Source organism: Asparagus officinalis, chromosome 1 (assembly GCF_001876935.1).
Source record: "Asparagus officinalis chromosome 1, Aspof.V1, whole genome shotgun sequence".
Lineage (NCBI taxonomy): Eukaryota > Viridiplantae > Streptophyta > Magnoliopsida > Asparagales > Asparagaceae > Asparagus > Asparagus officinalis.
The window spans coordinates 107,994,414-108,009,008 of NC_033794.1; the positions used below are offsets into that span (position 1 = coordinate 107,994,414).

At 34.1% G+C, this 14,595-nt stretch overlaps 2 long non-coding RNA genes across 3 annotated transcripts; one reads left to right on the plus strand and one right to left on the minus strand.

Annotated features, from left to right (window-relative positions):
* On the plus strand, positions 7–6,513 carry LOC109828891. Of its 2 annotated transcripts, none has more exons than XR_002243887.1 (3): positions 7–181; positions 448–488; positions 4,190–5,074. It is a non-coding gene; the product is annotated as an uncharacterized LOC109828891 (long non-coding RNA). The 2 variants fall into 2 exon arrangements; XR_002243886.1 differs by lacking the exon at positions 7–181 and adding an exon at positions 5,081–6,513 and having other exon boundaries at positions 352–488; positions 4,190–4,438.
* LOC109828892 lies at positions 1,724–3,665 on the minus strand. The gene is made up of 3 exons (XR_002243888.1): positions 3,606–3,665; positions 3,231–3,535; positions 1,724–3,102 (listed from the first exon to the last, which is right to left on the minus strand). It is a non-coding gene; the product is annotated as an uncharacterized LOC109828892 (long non-coding RNA).

The following is a 14,595-nucleotide window of genomic DNA, read 5'->3' on the forward strand; positions in this document are numbered from 1 at the left end:
TGACGGCGTTACGTATCATCGCTTGTTTTTTTTTCTTTCCTTCTTTTTTGTTGACTGTGGAGTTTTTGGGGGTTAGTGATGTGCTCGTGGCATTTTGTAGGGCAGGGTTAGTTACGGGCAGCACGGGCAGAAGCTTCGGGCAGTGGTGGCGTGTGAGAAGGAAGTGTAGCCACGTCATCAGGTCAGAGTGTGGTCAGTTGATGTTGTGTCTTGGAATGGAGTTTTGTTTTTTAAAATAGTGATTTTGCTGTTTCTTTGGGAGATTTGTTGGTTGATAGAACAATTTTTCAAAACGGACTGATTTTTTTTTTTTTTTCAAAACCGACTGTTTTTTTTTTATTTATCATAAAAAAAAAAACAGTCGGTTTTGAAAAAAAAAAAAAATTCAGTCGGTTTTGAAAAATTGTTCTTGGTTGATACGTCGTCACTGCAAATTGCCGTCCCCAGGTTAAGCCTCGAGGAAAGCTGAAGCTGAACGTCGCTGAAAGGTACAGACTAATTTTAAATGTGCAGTGTTTATTTAAGATAATATCGGTTTGAAATATGATTACTATAAATAATGTGATAGATTTGTTTAGCGAACTGACTGCTTTAGGTAATTTACGGATAAATTACGTTCATCTCTCTTTCAGTCCATCATTTTATACACAAGCTTTTAATTGCAACTAATAGTTGATTAATAAATAAATAACGAAAGAAATATGTTATCCACACCTATAGGTCTTATAATTTTAAGTTTATCTCGAAATAAAAGCGTAAGTTAATACATTATACCGTTTATGAAACAATTTCATGACATGTTAGTGTGTCTATCGTAACTTTTAACATTTTTTGTTGCCCATTTTCTTAATTTTAAATCTAATAAAAGCCCTAAACTTTGAAGGTGGAACTCAAAATTCAAATTTGCCAAAGGAGGGGGAAAAAATTTCTTAAAACGTGTTAATTAATCCGGGAAAATGAAATGGTAATCACTGACAAACCACGTCCTCTAATTACGAATAACTAGCACAAAAGTTCAGAAGTAAGTGATTATCTCCTTAATTCTTTTAAACAACAAAAGCATTTGAAAATAAGCGCATTTTACACACAAAAGTAGTTATACGATCATTTTTAAGGGCTTTGCTTCGGTGCTCCTAAAATGGTTTATTAATTTATTTTTTAAAAAAGGTAAATTTGGAAAAACAAAAAAATCTTCGTTCCCACCAATTTCTCATCCACAGAATTCCATCAAACGCGTATAAATCCGTTTAAATAGAATCATAGGTGAATTACGCTAAGAAAATTCCTCAATAAAGATATCAACAAGAAATCTAACATGTGATTGAATGTGATACAAGGAAATTGGATCCGAAGAAAATCGACCATCAACCATGTTGATGAACTTAAACAAAGCAATTATGTTCATTCAAAATCTCAGTTGTTTAGTTGAAAATTAATTGAATGAAGGTTCCTAAGGCCTAAGAGAAAGCCAATTAATGCCGGGCTCATACATACAGTTCCTCCATGCAAAAACAATTTATTTCCAGTCAGATTGGCCCGGTGGCAACACTCATGATCTCGGGCTCAATACTCTAGAGAAAGAAGACGCTCGTATGAAGTATTTCATAGGATCGATGACCATATCAAAAATTAAATTCCATTAGGTTTGGCCATCCGCGCAATGAATTAGGGGATTGGAGAAGAAAACCACGTCAAAAAAATAAAGACACCGAGAGTTTTTCATTAGTTGGAGAATTCTAACTACTTCCTATTTATCTTCTTATTTATACTTCCTAAAATAACTTTTTTATCTAAGGCCCTGTTTGGCAAAGGGTTAAGGTGGAGGGATTAAAGAGAAGGGTTAACTTAGTTAATCCATCATGAAGGGTTAAAAAAATTCTAAACTCGTTTGGATACGATAGTTAAGACAATGGGTTAAATCTTTTGTGTTTGGCAAATAAAGAAGGGTTAAGGAGACTAATCTCATGATTTTTTTAAAAAATACCACTTTCGCCCTTATTGAAGATTTATAATACAACAGTATTCAAAGATCCATTATTTTTCAATCTGAAAGGACCTCCAAAATAAAATTAAAATAGTAATAAACAAATGTGACTAAGGTTCTCTAAGACCAACTTCTCAAGATTTACACACAAAACCCTATCAGGAATATACAAAACTACCATTTTACTACAATATATTATTGTCAAAGAACAACTTGTACAGCGTCGAAAAAAGCATTTGAACTAGCTCATGATTCCACACAAAAGTGACTCAATGAACAAGTCTTCTCTAGGTTCATCATCGCTTTCTGATACATACTCTATTGTTGCTGATGTTGATAATTCATGTAAGAATTCAGGAATTCTCATAGTTAGAGTATCCATAGCCAATGTTAGCTTGAAGCATCTCCAATGTAAATGGAGTTTGATTTGTGTGGCTATTGTGATTTTTTTGAAGAGTAGAATACCATTAAAGGAAAAGAAACTACATGGTATCGCCTCTCAATGAGTGATCAGTTCTAAAGTGAGACAACACTCACCCTTACAAAGTTCTAAGAAGCAAAAACTATTACAAAAGCCTTGTGAGCTATTAGACATGTAGCTCCAGAGCAAAATATAAGATAAAAATGTAGTCCACAAAACATGGTTTATCCTCAACCATACATAAGCAAGCTATACCCTGCAGATTTCCAGCAATATAACAATCCAAATGCCCAGCAAATTCCAACAGTATTACAATGTGCAAAATTCTCCATTCCCAGCAATATAACAAGCCAATCCCATAGCAAATTTCATCACTAAAACAATGAACAAAACACTCCATTCCCAGCAATATAGAAAACCAAACCCGTAGCCAATTTCAGCAGAGATCATGCCTGAAAGTAAAAAAAACAAAGCGAGAAAATTTCCAAAGCAAACACTACAAAATTGAACTTAACATAGCCGAAACTTGAGTCATTTGGTTGAGGAAAAGGGCATCGCTGCTGTAGGTGGTGACTGACCTCAATTCTACCATACATAAACCTGGGAAGCCAATGGGATAATGTGGGCAAAAGGCAAATGTTGACAACCAATGGGATAATGTGGGCAAAAGGCAATTGTTGTACATTTGTAATAGCTCCTAAAATTCAAAAAAAAAAAAATATTGGTGAATAAATATGAACTATATGATATATAAGTGTCATATGCACATTGAATATGTCTCTAAGATTTGAATTCAATGCAGGTCAATTTGTGTTGTTTGCTCACCTTGGATTTGGATTTCCCTTCACCACTTTTTGCCTACATTTTCTCCAACGGTATCCATCATCAAGAATATCGATATCACTAGTTGTTTGCACGACAACCCTGGGCTCTCACACTGTTTGATTTCCTATTACGGATATCCCCTCATTCTCCCCTTCGTTCTTACTGTAAAATAACCAAAACATCGAAAATTTTAGTTACAATTCAAATTATCACAACATCAAACAAATGTGAGACAAACAGTTGTAGCAATCTCACCGACAATGAGCACAAATTCGACAACGAGCACAAATTCGAACAAAAAAAACCTAACAATAGAGAGCTAAACAAGCTCGAATAAGCATAGTAACTGGAAAAATAGCCCCAACAGCAAAAAACCTAACAATAGAGAGCTAAACAAGCTCGAATAAGCATAGTAACTGGAAAAATAGCCCCAACAGCTCGACAACGAGCACAAATTCGAACAACAAGCTCGAATAAGCATAGTAACTGGAAAAATAGCCCCAACAGCTCGACAACGAGCACAAATTCGAACAAAAAATCTAACAATAGATAGCTAAACAAGCTCGAATCAGCATAGTGTCTGGAAAAACAGCCCCAACAGCTCGACAACAAGCACAAATTCGAACCAAAAAACCCAACAATAGAGAGCTAAACAAGCTAGAATCAGCATAGTGATTGGAAAAACACCCCCAACAGCTCGACAACAAGCACAAATTCGAACCAAAAAACCTAACTATATTTCAACTCATGATGCAAAGTCACGAATATCAGGGTTTTGACATCGATAAGATACGCTACAACAAGTGTCATTTCCTGGAAACCACATCATTTCATTGGCAAGAATATGTCAATGCACACAGATCCGCATGAACTCTCACAGGCACATCCCATGAATCACAATTTGCAGGTTTTTGTAAGGTGATATGGGAGATCAAATGAAGTGAATTCTCAATTTGCAGGTTTTTGTAAGGTGATATGGGAGATCAAATGAACCAAAGTCCTTCCAGTAGGAACCTGGATACCAATTCTCAATTTGCATATTATTGCATGACGTTCTCTCACAGTCTAACTGGTGATATGTCTTGCCATGATTTCCTGAGAAGAGAAGAACTGCTAAAGGAGCATGAGCATCAATGACCCTTCTGTAACAACAGAACACTTTTTCTATGAGACCGATTTGCAGCACTCATTGAGCCATTCTAGCAGCAGTAAGCATCTAAGACAATCACCAACATCACCTATAAAGGGGTAGCTCTTTATCTCCACGAATAATATAATCCCAAAATTAGTTTAGAAAGATAAATACAGGTCAAAATATGGAGATTTATAAAACTAGAGATGCACAAAGTAAAACAAACAAATGCTAAATATCTTCATAATAATTGTATTATGAGAAGAACCAATACAATTCAAAGTAGGAGAGGATAAAAGATTTCATGAAACACAAATTGTAACAAACAAATGATAAACAATCAGATCTTCAATAACAACATTCTCATACAAGCTGATGCTACAAAGACAAATATACAAGCCATAGGGAACTCCAGAAACAAGTCATGAAACACTGGTAAAGATAGTGTTCCAATACATTGACTTGAGAATGTGCTAGAGATCCAAGTGATAGAGATCACACTATCTGAGAGACAGAGGTATGATGAATCCAAAAGGTTTAAGTTCGTATATATGCAGTAACAAACAAGGTGAAATAAGAGCAAGATAAGAAAACAAGGTCAACCGGTTCACTGTCAACCATACCACATGAGCAAGCTGGGTGTATCAACAAATTTTCAAAACAATAAAAATAAAAAACAAATACAATAAACACTAACCTGTGTGAAAATTGCGTTTAGGGATCCTTCGACGGTCGAAGGACAGGAACCACTCCTATACATGTCAAGCTCTCGCTCTCGCTCTCGATCAATTAATTCATGCCTCCTCTGCTCTCGAAGAAGAAGCCCCAAGTCCTCGCCACTAAAGCCCTAATTCTGAAGCTCAACAACCGACCACTCCCCAAACCGACAGCACGCACTAAAATTAGCCCAAAATCAAGAGATGGAAGCAGAAAGGAGCAATCTTTTCATGATGCCCCCACCGAAATCGACGATCGATTCCGCCATTAGAGAGCTTGAAAAGTGAGTGCTGAGTAAAGAGAGGAGAAAGTGGAGGAGAGTGACTAAGAGAACGATGATCCAGATGAAATTTTTTTCTAAATTCCTCTGCCTACCCTCGCGTGAGGAGGCGGAACAAGCGTTGTTCCGCCTTCTTACGAGGAATTGTTAACCCTTCTTTTGACGGGTTAAATGTGTTTTTGGGGTCACGTGAGGGTTTGTTAACCCTTTGCTTTTTTTTCCTGTTTGGCAGGCTAATGAGGGATTAAACTACCTTAACCCCTCATTTAGCCCCTTGCCAAACGCAGCCTAAGTGAAATTACTTTTTTGGGTGTGGAACCACTGTCAACTACCTTATCCTTCAAATTTAGGATGTGAGAGAGATTTTTAAGGAAACAAACTACACCAACTGCTTGGGAACAACGAAGCTGTTGGCCATTTTTAAATCGTAGGAGATCAAGTTGCACTTTATGGAGGCAAACTGATGTCGGAAAAGGGTTGTTTAAATATCAGTCCCACAAATCTTACATATTTTCAAATTAGTCCCCCAGATTATTGAAATTCCTATTAGGTCCCTCAAATCATTCAATCTCTTACAATTAGGTTCCACTTCGATTTAACATGTTCTTGCTTAATTGGGGTTGGGTTAGGTGTTTATCCCACATGCTAATTACTAAAGCGCACTTAGGTGTGTATTTCCCCCACAAAATCCTCATTTCCCTTGTTCCCCTCTATGACTCTATTCAATGTTCTTGTGATCGAAAAGGGAAATAAAAATTCGCTACTTCCTCCTTATTTCCCCTACTGATCTCTCCCCCAAATAATTGAAAGTTTTCCCTTTTAGCATTTTTCTTCATAATCTTAGTAAGGAAAATGAGGATTTTATGGGGGAAATACACCTAAGGGCACTTTAGTAATTAGCATGTGAGATAATACCTAACCCAATCCTAATTAAACAATACGTGTTAAGTCAAACAGAGGGACCTAACTGTAAGAGATTAGATGATTTGAGCGACCTAATAGGAATCTCCATGATTTGGGGGACTAATTTAAAAAAAATTAAAAAATTGAAATAACCAAAAAAAAGATGGAAAAATACTCGGATAGCTGGGGTTGTTGAGAAGGTTGCTTAGCAAGAGGCTGCTGGCTGCAGCAGAGGGTAGTTGGGCACTGCTTGTCTCGCACGCAATCATAATGTAGATGTTATTCAGTGATTATTTCGTATGTTGCTATTGTAAATACTATAAATGTTGCATTTATAAACTTGTTGATGCAACCTATATTTGTTGCAAAACGTTAACCTCAAACCCATTTTTTGGAATATGTATTTGTAATTTTGTATTATAGAAAATGAATTATCATATTCAAATATAATACTTGATTAATTACCAAATCTGTTACATTTGCATTTTTTTTGCAGGATACATATTTTTCTTTCATGGCAGCTATTTGTTTATCTCCATTTGATAATAATCTCATTTATGATTTGAAATTAACTATTGATAATGTGATATTACTTTTTATTTTTTAATTAATAAAAACACATGCAGCACTAATTATGACCAAATTGAATGCAACAAATGGTGTTGTAATATACTCTTTTAGGGTTGTTTGGTTGACAATAAATAATTTTACCTCTGTAAGTGTTGCAACCAAATTTCTATTTTTAATGTTTGATTTGCATCAAAGTTTTTGTAGATGGTATTTAGGTTTACATTTTGTTAAAAAAAATTGTAGCATTTGTTGCGGCCAAATTTGATTGCAACAAATGTTGCAAGTCCTAGCATTAACTAGGGGGTTGTTTGGTTGGATGGAAAAAGTTGCAAGTGTAAATAGAGCAACCAAATTTGTAAATAGATTGTTTGGTTTATAATTTTGTAATTAGGAAGATAAATGAGCTTGTATTTTGTTTAAAAAACTTGCAGCAAATGCTATGACCAGTTTGGTGGGAGAAAATATTGAAAAACTCTTTTAAATCCAAATAGAAAACTACCTCCATCAAAGTTTTACTCCTATGGCAAAATTATGTAGCTTTTGCACTAACTATTTTCAACCAAGTATTGATTTTGCATTGAAAATACATTTCCTCAAATATAATTGCAAGCATGCAAAATGGTGAATTTGTTGATTTCCTATAACAAATGCTGCATGTAACATTTGTTGCTGCAATATTTGCTGCGATTAAATTTTACAGCAAACCAAACAACCCCTAAAAAACCTTAAAACTATCACCACATCATCAAGTTAATGGGCGTTAACTAAAAAATAAAGATCTTTTTATATTTGAATAGAAACAAACATGTGATTTACAATAGAAATATATTGTCTACAACAAAATATGTAAAACTAATAAATTTTGTGAGTTACCAAACATTAAATTTGTATTTGGAAATGCATCTACCCTAATTGTAATTATCCAAACAATAGTTTTGAGGTTAATTTCCAACAATAAATGTTATTGTAATATTTTCTGCAGGTAACATTTGCTGCAAATACCATTTCAATGTACCAAACATCTTGAGTGTTATTTCAACGCTCTTATTTCTAGCTTATTTTGTTGTTGTAATAAAGTTTTGGTGCTGCAACAACATCTAACGAACATGACTTTTAAAATTTAGATGTAGTTGGGGGGTGTTTGTTTTTATGAAAGTGAATTGTAAAAGTGTGAAAGTGAAATGATTTTAAGACTTTTGGTATTTGTTTTATTTGAAAGTAATTTTGAAAGTGAAATGTTAAAATGAGTCCACATCAGCTCTAATGCATGTTTAAGTTCCCCTAAAAAAGTGCTGAAGCAAGTGAAAGTGAGAAAAAAATGGGGACCACTCCTAATTAATTAGTATATTTATTATTTATCTTATCTTATTTTCCCATGTTATTCGATGGAAATAACCACCTCCCCCCCAAAATTTTCTCTCCTGCTAATTATATTATTTCCTTTATAGCATTTAATAGATGTGTACATTGTTATGTCATGTATATAGTACGAATTAGACAATTTATGAACATGACTATTTTAGCGTGATTGTTGTACAGTTGTAACATGACTAAACATTTAATAAGCCATTACGTTATTAAAAAAAATATAAAGTACATAAGTAAAAAAATACAGAAGACAAAGAATCTATAAAAATTAGCACAAGTAATTGATGATATATATACCTGAGTTTTTCAATTCGTTCTTTAGTTGTTACCAGAATAATTATTAGAGTTTAGAGTGTAATATGAATTTAAATAACAAATAAATAAATAATTGCCCCATCATCTTTATTTTCCTAGTTCCAAGATTAATTCATTTTTACAAACAAACATTGCATTTTACTTTCATGTTGACATGGATCCACTTTCACACTTGCAAAAATAAGTAACTTTCACACATTCGAATCACCTTCATTTAACCAAACACCCCCCAAGAAGCAACATGGAGTTTGTTGGGAATTTATCAAATAATTAAGATTATAGCATGTAGATAAATCCGAAAAATTAAACAATTAAAACTGGCCTGAACGGGAGCAGTCGTGTATTCACTGCCCTAGAAGATTGAGAACCCGCCTATCGCCCTGGCGCAGATGGTTCCCTCCTCCCTAGCGGTAAAAACCCCCGGAAACGGCCGGCCTCTACACTCGGACGAGAGTGCAGAGCTTCAGCTCAGATGAAGGAAGTTGCCCATAAAATAAAACTAAAATGTAGATGAAAATAATATGTAGGGGAGAGAAGAAAAACAAAAGAAACTTGTTGTATATTTTCCTTATCATTTTGAGCTTAACATATGGATATATATATAGGGTTGGAAAAGACGTTACAAAACCCGTAATTAATTCTGTAACGTTCGTCATAAATTTTGTAACGTTCCCCATAATTATATGGCCGTTACACATATTTTTAATTGCTAATTAAAACATGTTTTAATTATAAAACTTTATTACTATTCATGAAGGCAAAATTGTCTTTTCTTAACAAAATATCTAACAGTCCCCCCCAAAAGGCAATATTGACTGAAGACTCAGAAATCAATAAATAAATCAAGAAATCATAAATCAAATATAGGTTGGGCAACCTTACGTATCGTGAATTCGGTAAAGGTAGCTTTCGGCTTTGAACCTTTCCTTAGTGAGTTCATCGCCACCTGAGGGACATAATGGACTAGGCCTTGAATTAGGCCCCTTTAATCAGGTATTGATGAAAACACACACAATACGCTTCATCTATTGAGCAAAGCGGGTTGAGCGTTAAAGGCCATGCTCACAATAAACCGACTCATGAGAGTTTCTAGGGGTTAGCCCAGCCCCCCCTAACCGCGGCCATCACGGTTCCTCTCACGTAGGTAAGTCCTCAAAGGGTACTACAGCTGTTTATTTAATACCCCCCACAATACACGCGTTGGACTTATTAAGAGTAAAACTCAGCCTAGCCAGCTGTATCATAAGAGCATCGTCATCATAGAGAAGGGGTAGTAGCAAATGCTACATAATGATATATAAATATATCTAGGTCGATGCTCCACACGAGAGTCACTTGTCCAGCTTGTTTCTACCACATTGAACCGACATTGGGACTACGTCTCCAAATAAGGGTTGGGTTGCCGCTGTCAGTGACCTCATCTATGGGCTTAACCCCATCTCCCTCGATGAATCCAGAACCACACTCCTGGATAATCCCTTAGTCAAAGGGTCATCAAGATTCTTTTCACAGACTTTACAAAGTCTAGAATCATAACTTTGCCTAGCAGGCGTTGTATTTATTTATCAAGTTCTTATTTTGTAATTAGTCCATCATATTGTTTGAAATTGACATTAGGTCATGATCTATGATCATAAAAGATCATAGTCTATGTCTGAAGAGATTGACCTTAATATCTGAACATTTCAAACTAATGTGGAACTAAAAATTCTGCAGTTATGCATATGCACATACATGAATGAAATTAATAATAGATACATGCAGAGCATAATAGGATTTCGTATCTTAAAATATATTTTCGTATCTTAAAATATATTTCATACTTCATAATTCAAATGCATAAAATTTTTAAAATTCTTCTATTATAAGAGGTTACAAATTGGTTGCCTACAAAGGAGACCGTCCAAATTTAAATCGGTTGCCTACAAATGAGACCTTCCAAATTTAAATTGGTTGTCTACAAAGGAGACCTTCCAAATTTATGTTGCCATTTTCTAATACCACCTCTTATACAAATAATAATAATAATAATATTTGTACATACGTGCTTTAAATTTTACAAGTGCATTCTTGCATAAAACCTTGTAATTAATCATGTAAAAAATGCAAGTTATCTAAAAAGATATATGAGCATTTATTGCAATATTCATCAAAATGCAATAAAAATGATGAACTTTACATTTGAATAATATAATTCACCATATAAAATAGAATTTTAAAAGATGCACCTCTTTGATTTGGTTCGCTCATATATTGATCATTTATCATTAGGCAATATATGATGCAAGAAGCGTAATTAAATAAATGCATATGAATTATTCTCATAATTCCGGTCCTCTTATTCCAAACCAAAAACTCCTAAAGTGAAAAGATTAAAGTTTTACTCGGGTAGTTAGCCAGGTAAGGATAGTAATAGAGGTTGATCAAAGATCAATTAAATACCTCGTTCCTTGCAGAGCGCGTTACGCAACCCTTAAACCTTGCCTTAGACACCAACTAATCCAAGAAAACTTGAATCGGTTCACTCAATGAGTTTTTGTTCCTTAACAGTATATAGAAACTTTAAATTATTTCCTGCAAGCATTTAATTTGCCTAGCAACTATACTGCAAACATATGTTGGATAAGGCAGAGGAGGGGTTTACCTATTGATGTTCGAACCTCATGATTTTCATGTCTTGAGAGTAAAAACTCATCTGCTGCAGACAACTGCCACTTAAGTTGCTGAACAAATCTGCATTCACTTTTACCACCTTTTGTACTAAGCTTATTAGATGCATAAGCACTCCAAAGTATGAAATTATTAATAATAGAAGGTACCATATTGATAGGTTAAGGAAATGAAAGCATTAAACCATGAAAAAAAAACAATCCAGATATTTCAAAGCATTTATGCATCTAGAGTTTGTTCTCTTTATTCTTGTCAAAACCATGCATATGAAATTTTCAAGAATAAAAATGTACACTGCTGCAAATTTATAGCATGTTTCAAATGCGTGCATATTCACTAGCACAAGGGGATAATGGTAGGTTTTAGATGATTCTAACAAATATAAACTAGGCTTTTAGAAACCAATAAATGTTCTTTGATATTCGTAACTTCCAATAATTATTGATTATAAAAAAACTATAAGAAAAATGTAATTAACTGTTAAATTAAATTAACAGAAATATTTAGCTATAATTTTTTAATTATTAAATATTTTTTTATTTAAAAAAAACTGTTTACATGAACAATAACTTTTTAAATAAAATGAACAGTAACCTTTTTTTAATAACTGTTTTCCCGAATTTTAATCAACAACTAATTAATCCTTTGAACATTTATATCTCGGGTGAACAGTAACTGATTTGGATGAACGGTAACCATTATCCTTTTTTAATATATAAAATTGCAACAAATTAATAATAAGCAAATAAATTCTCTAGAAAAAAAATAACTGCATATAAATTCTCTGTAATGTGGTTTAAAAAATAAGAATATTCAACAAAATATGCTCTCTTATTTTAACCACGCAGTTTACAAGAAATAGTTTTGAAATTGTGGAAACTAGATTTATAATATGAGAGCATGTTGTACTAGACTGGTTTTCAAGTTCATGCTTTCCCTGATTTCTTTCTCAATGAAGAGGGTAAATCTTTCAAGTTCATGCTTTCCCTGATTTCTTTCTCAATGAAGAGGGTAAATCATCATCGTCTCAGAGACAGGGAATTTTTTTTTTTTAAGGATTCAAAATCAGAATACAAAACTTAAAGCAGGAAATAAGCTCAAAGATATCATCAAATGAATTCTTTCACCACAGAAAGGTATAACTCATGCAAGAAAATTCAACATAGAATAAATAATTAAATAAGCAACAAATAAGTAAAGTAATTAGCAGTTTTATGAACAGTAATATAGAATTGTCTGATGAACAGTAATTTCGAACTAATTCTTAATAACTATCTTATCAATCTTCTAGATTGTTGGGAATTTATCAAATAATTAAGATTATAGCATGTAGATAAATCCGAAAAATTAAACAATTAAAACTGGCCTGAACGGGAGCAGTCGTGTATTCACTGCCCTAGAAGATTGAGAACCCGCCTATCGCCCTGGCGCAGATGGTTCCCTCCTCCCTAGCGGTAAAAACCCCCGGAAACGGCCGGCCTCTACACTCGGACGAGAGTGCAGAGCTTCAGCTCAGATGAAGGAAGTTGCCCATAAAATAAAACTAAAATGTAGATGAAAATAATATGTAGGGGAGAGAAGAAAAACAAAAGAAACTTGTTGTATATTTTCCTTATCATTTTGAGCTTAACATATGGATATATATATAGGGTTGGAAAAGACGTTACAAAACCCGTAATTAATTCTGTAACGTTCGTCATAAATTTTGTAACGTTCCCCATCATTATATGGCCGTTACACATATTTTTAATTGCTAATTAAAACATGTTTTAATTATAAAACTTTATTACTATTCATGAAGGCAAAATTGTCTTTTCTTAACAAAATATCTAACAGAGTTCTAACTACTTCTAACCAAATATACAAATTAGAAATTTAGTTATTACAGCTCTGATCCTTGTCAACCGAACACGCAACCCCTTAATTAGTTGGAGAAGCAAAGGTTTTTTTTTTTTTTTTGTTTCGCCCCCTTCGCACATCTAATTTCCACAGACCCAGTATGTCCCTTTGAACTTTTCGTTGTCAGGAAACAAATAAAAAAGCGAGTTAGAAATTTCCAGGTGGTTTTTATTTTCAACATTGGTTGGTCTGTATCCACACCTAAGATAGATCGAAGTCATTATCACAATGACTCATCATTCACTATGCAAGATTAAACTGAGGATGACGATGTTAGAAAATATAAACTTCTTCTATACCTGAAGTAGAATGTTACTTATGACTGATGGTTGAGATAAAGTCGTAATATAGTCGGAGAGGGGAATTTTTTTTTTTTTTTTTTGAAAGAGCTTAAAGCCAGTTACTCCTGAATCTATCCTGATGAATCAGAACCATTCCAGTGACTATTACCTATTACAGAAATCACTAGGTTTGATTCTGTACAGTGTTCGATTGAGAAATTTTGATAGTTACATACTTTGAACTTGATTTCAAATCTGAACAGGCTAACGGTAGAGGTTCTATCAGTATCATCTTTATAGGAGAGGAGTGATCTACATCATAAACCGATCAATCGTAATTCCCACACTTAACTTTTATCTACTCGTGAATGGTATATAGATTATCCGTTTCTGTACTGGGGTGTTCCGATTCAATCCTCTGCTCACGATGCATAAAGGAAAAAGAGTTAAAATTGTTAAACTAGCTGATTCTTGGATTTCCCACCAAGAAAGACTCGGAATCGTTCTCATGTAGTGAGTAATAAATTAAGAATCCTTGCAATTATCCTATATTTCAAAACTTCTTTAGTCCCATGGGGAGTAAATGACGAGCATTTCTAGTGGCTACGTGGGTTAGTGTATGCGGTTACAACTTAAGGTACCGTTTGGCAAAGGGTTAAGAGAGGGGTTAAGGAGACTTAACCCCTTCGTCTCCTTAACCCCTCTCTTAACATGTCAAACACAACAAATCTATATAATAGTTAAAGTGAGTTAACCCTCCATAATTTGCCAAACATAAAAAATATAGAAGGGTTAAGTTAACCCCTCTAGAGGGGTTAAAATGAGTTAACCTCTCAAAATGAGGGGTTTACTAATACTCCTATTTAGATGGAATAAGAGTTAACCCTTCTAATTATAAAGAAAATAGTCAAAATCATTGTTATTCCCAAACACTAAAACTGATCATAAGGGCTAAAATAAAACTTATTTAACGGGTTAATAATTTAGTCCTTCGGATTATCAAATGGGCTAAGTACATTAATCCTTCTCTTTAACCCCTCTTCATTAACCATTTGCCAAACGGGGCCTAAGGGTTGCGAGGGCCTAGGATAAGGGTCTCTCCCCAGTCCCCACACAAAAGGGGGTGTTTGGTTAAATGAAGGTGACTCGAATTTGTGAAAGTCTGTAATGACCGTAAATTTCTAATACGGGTTTAAATAATTTTCTGGTATTTAAATATTAAATATTATT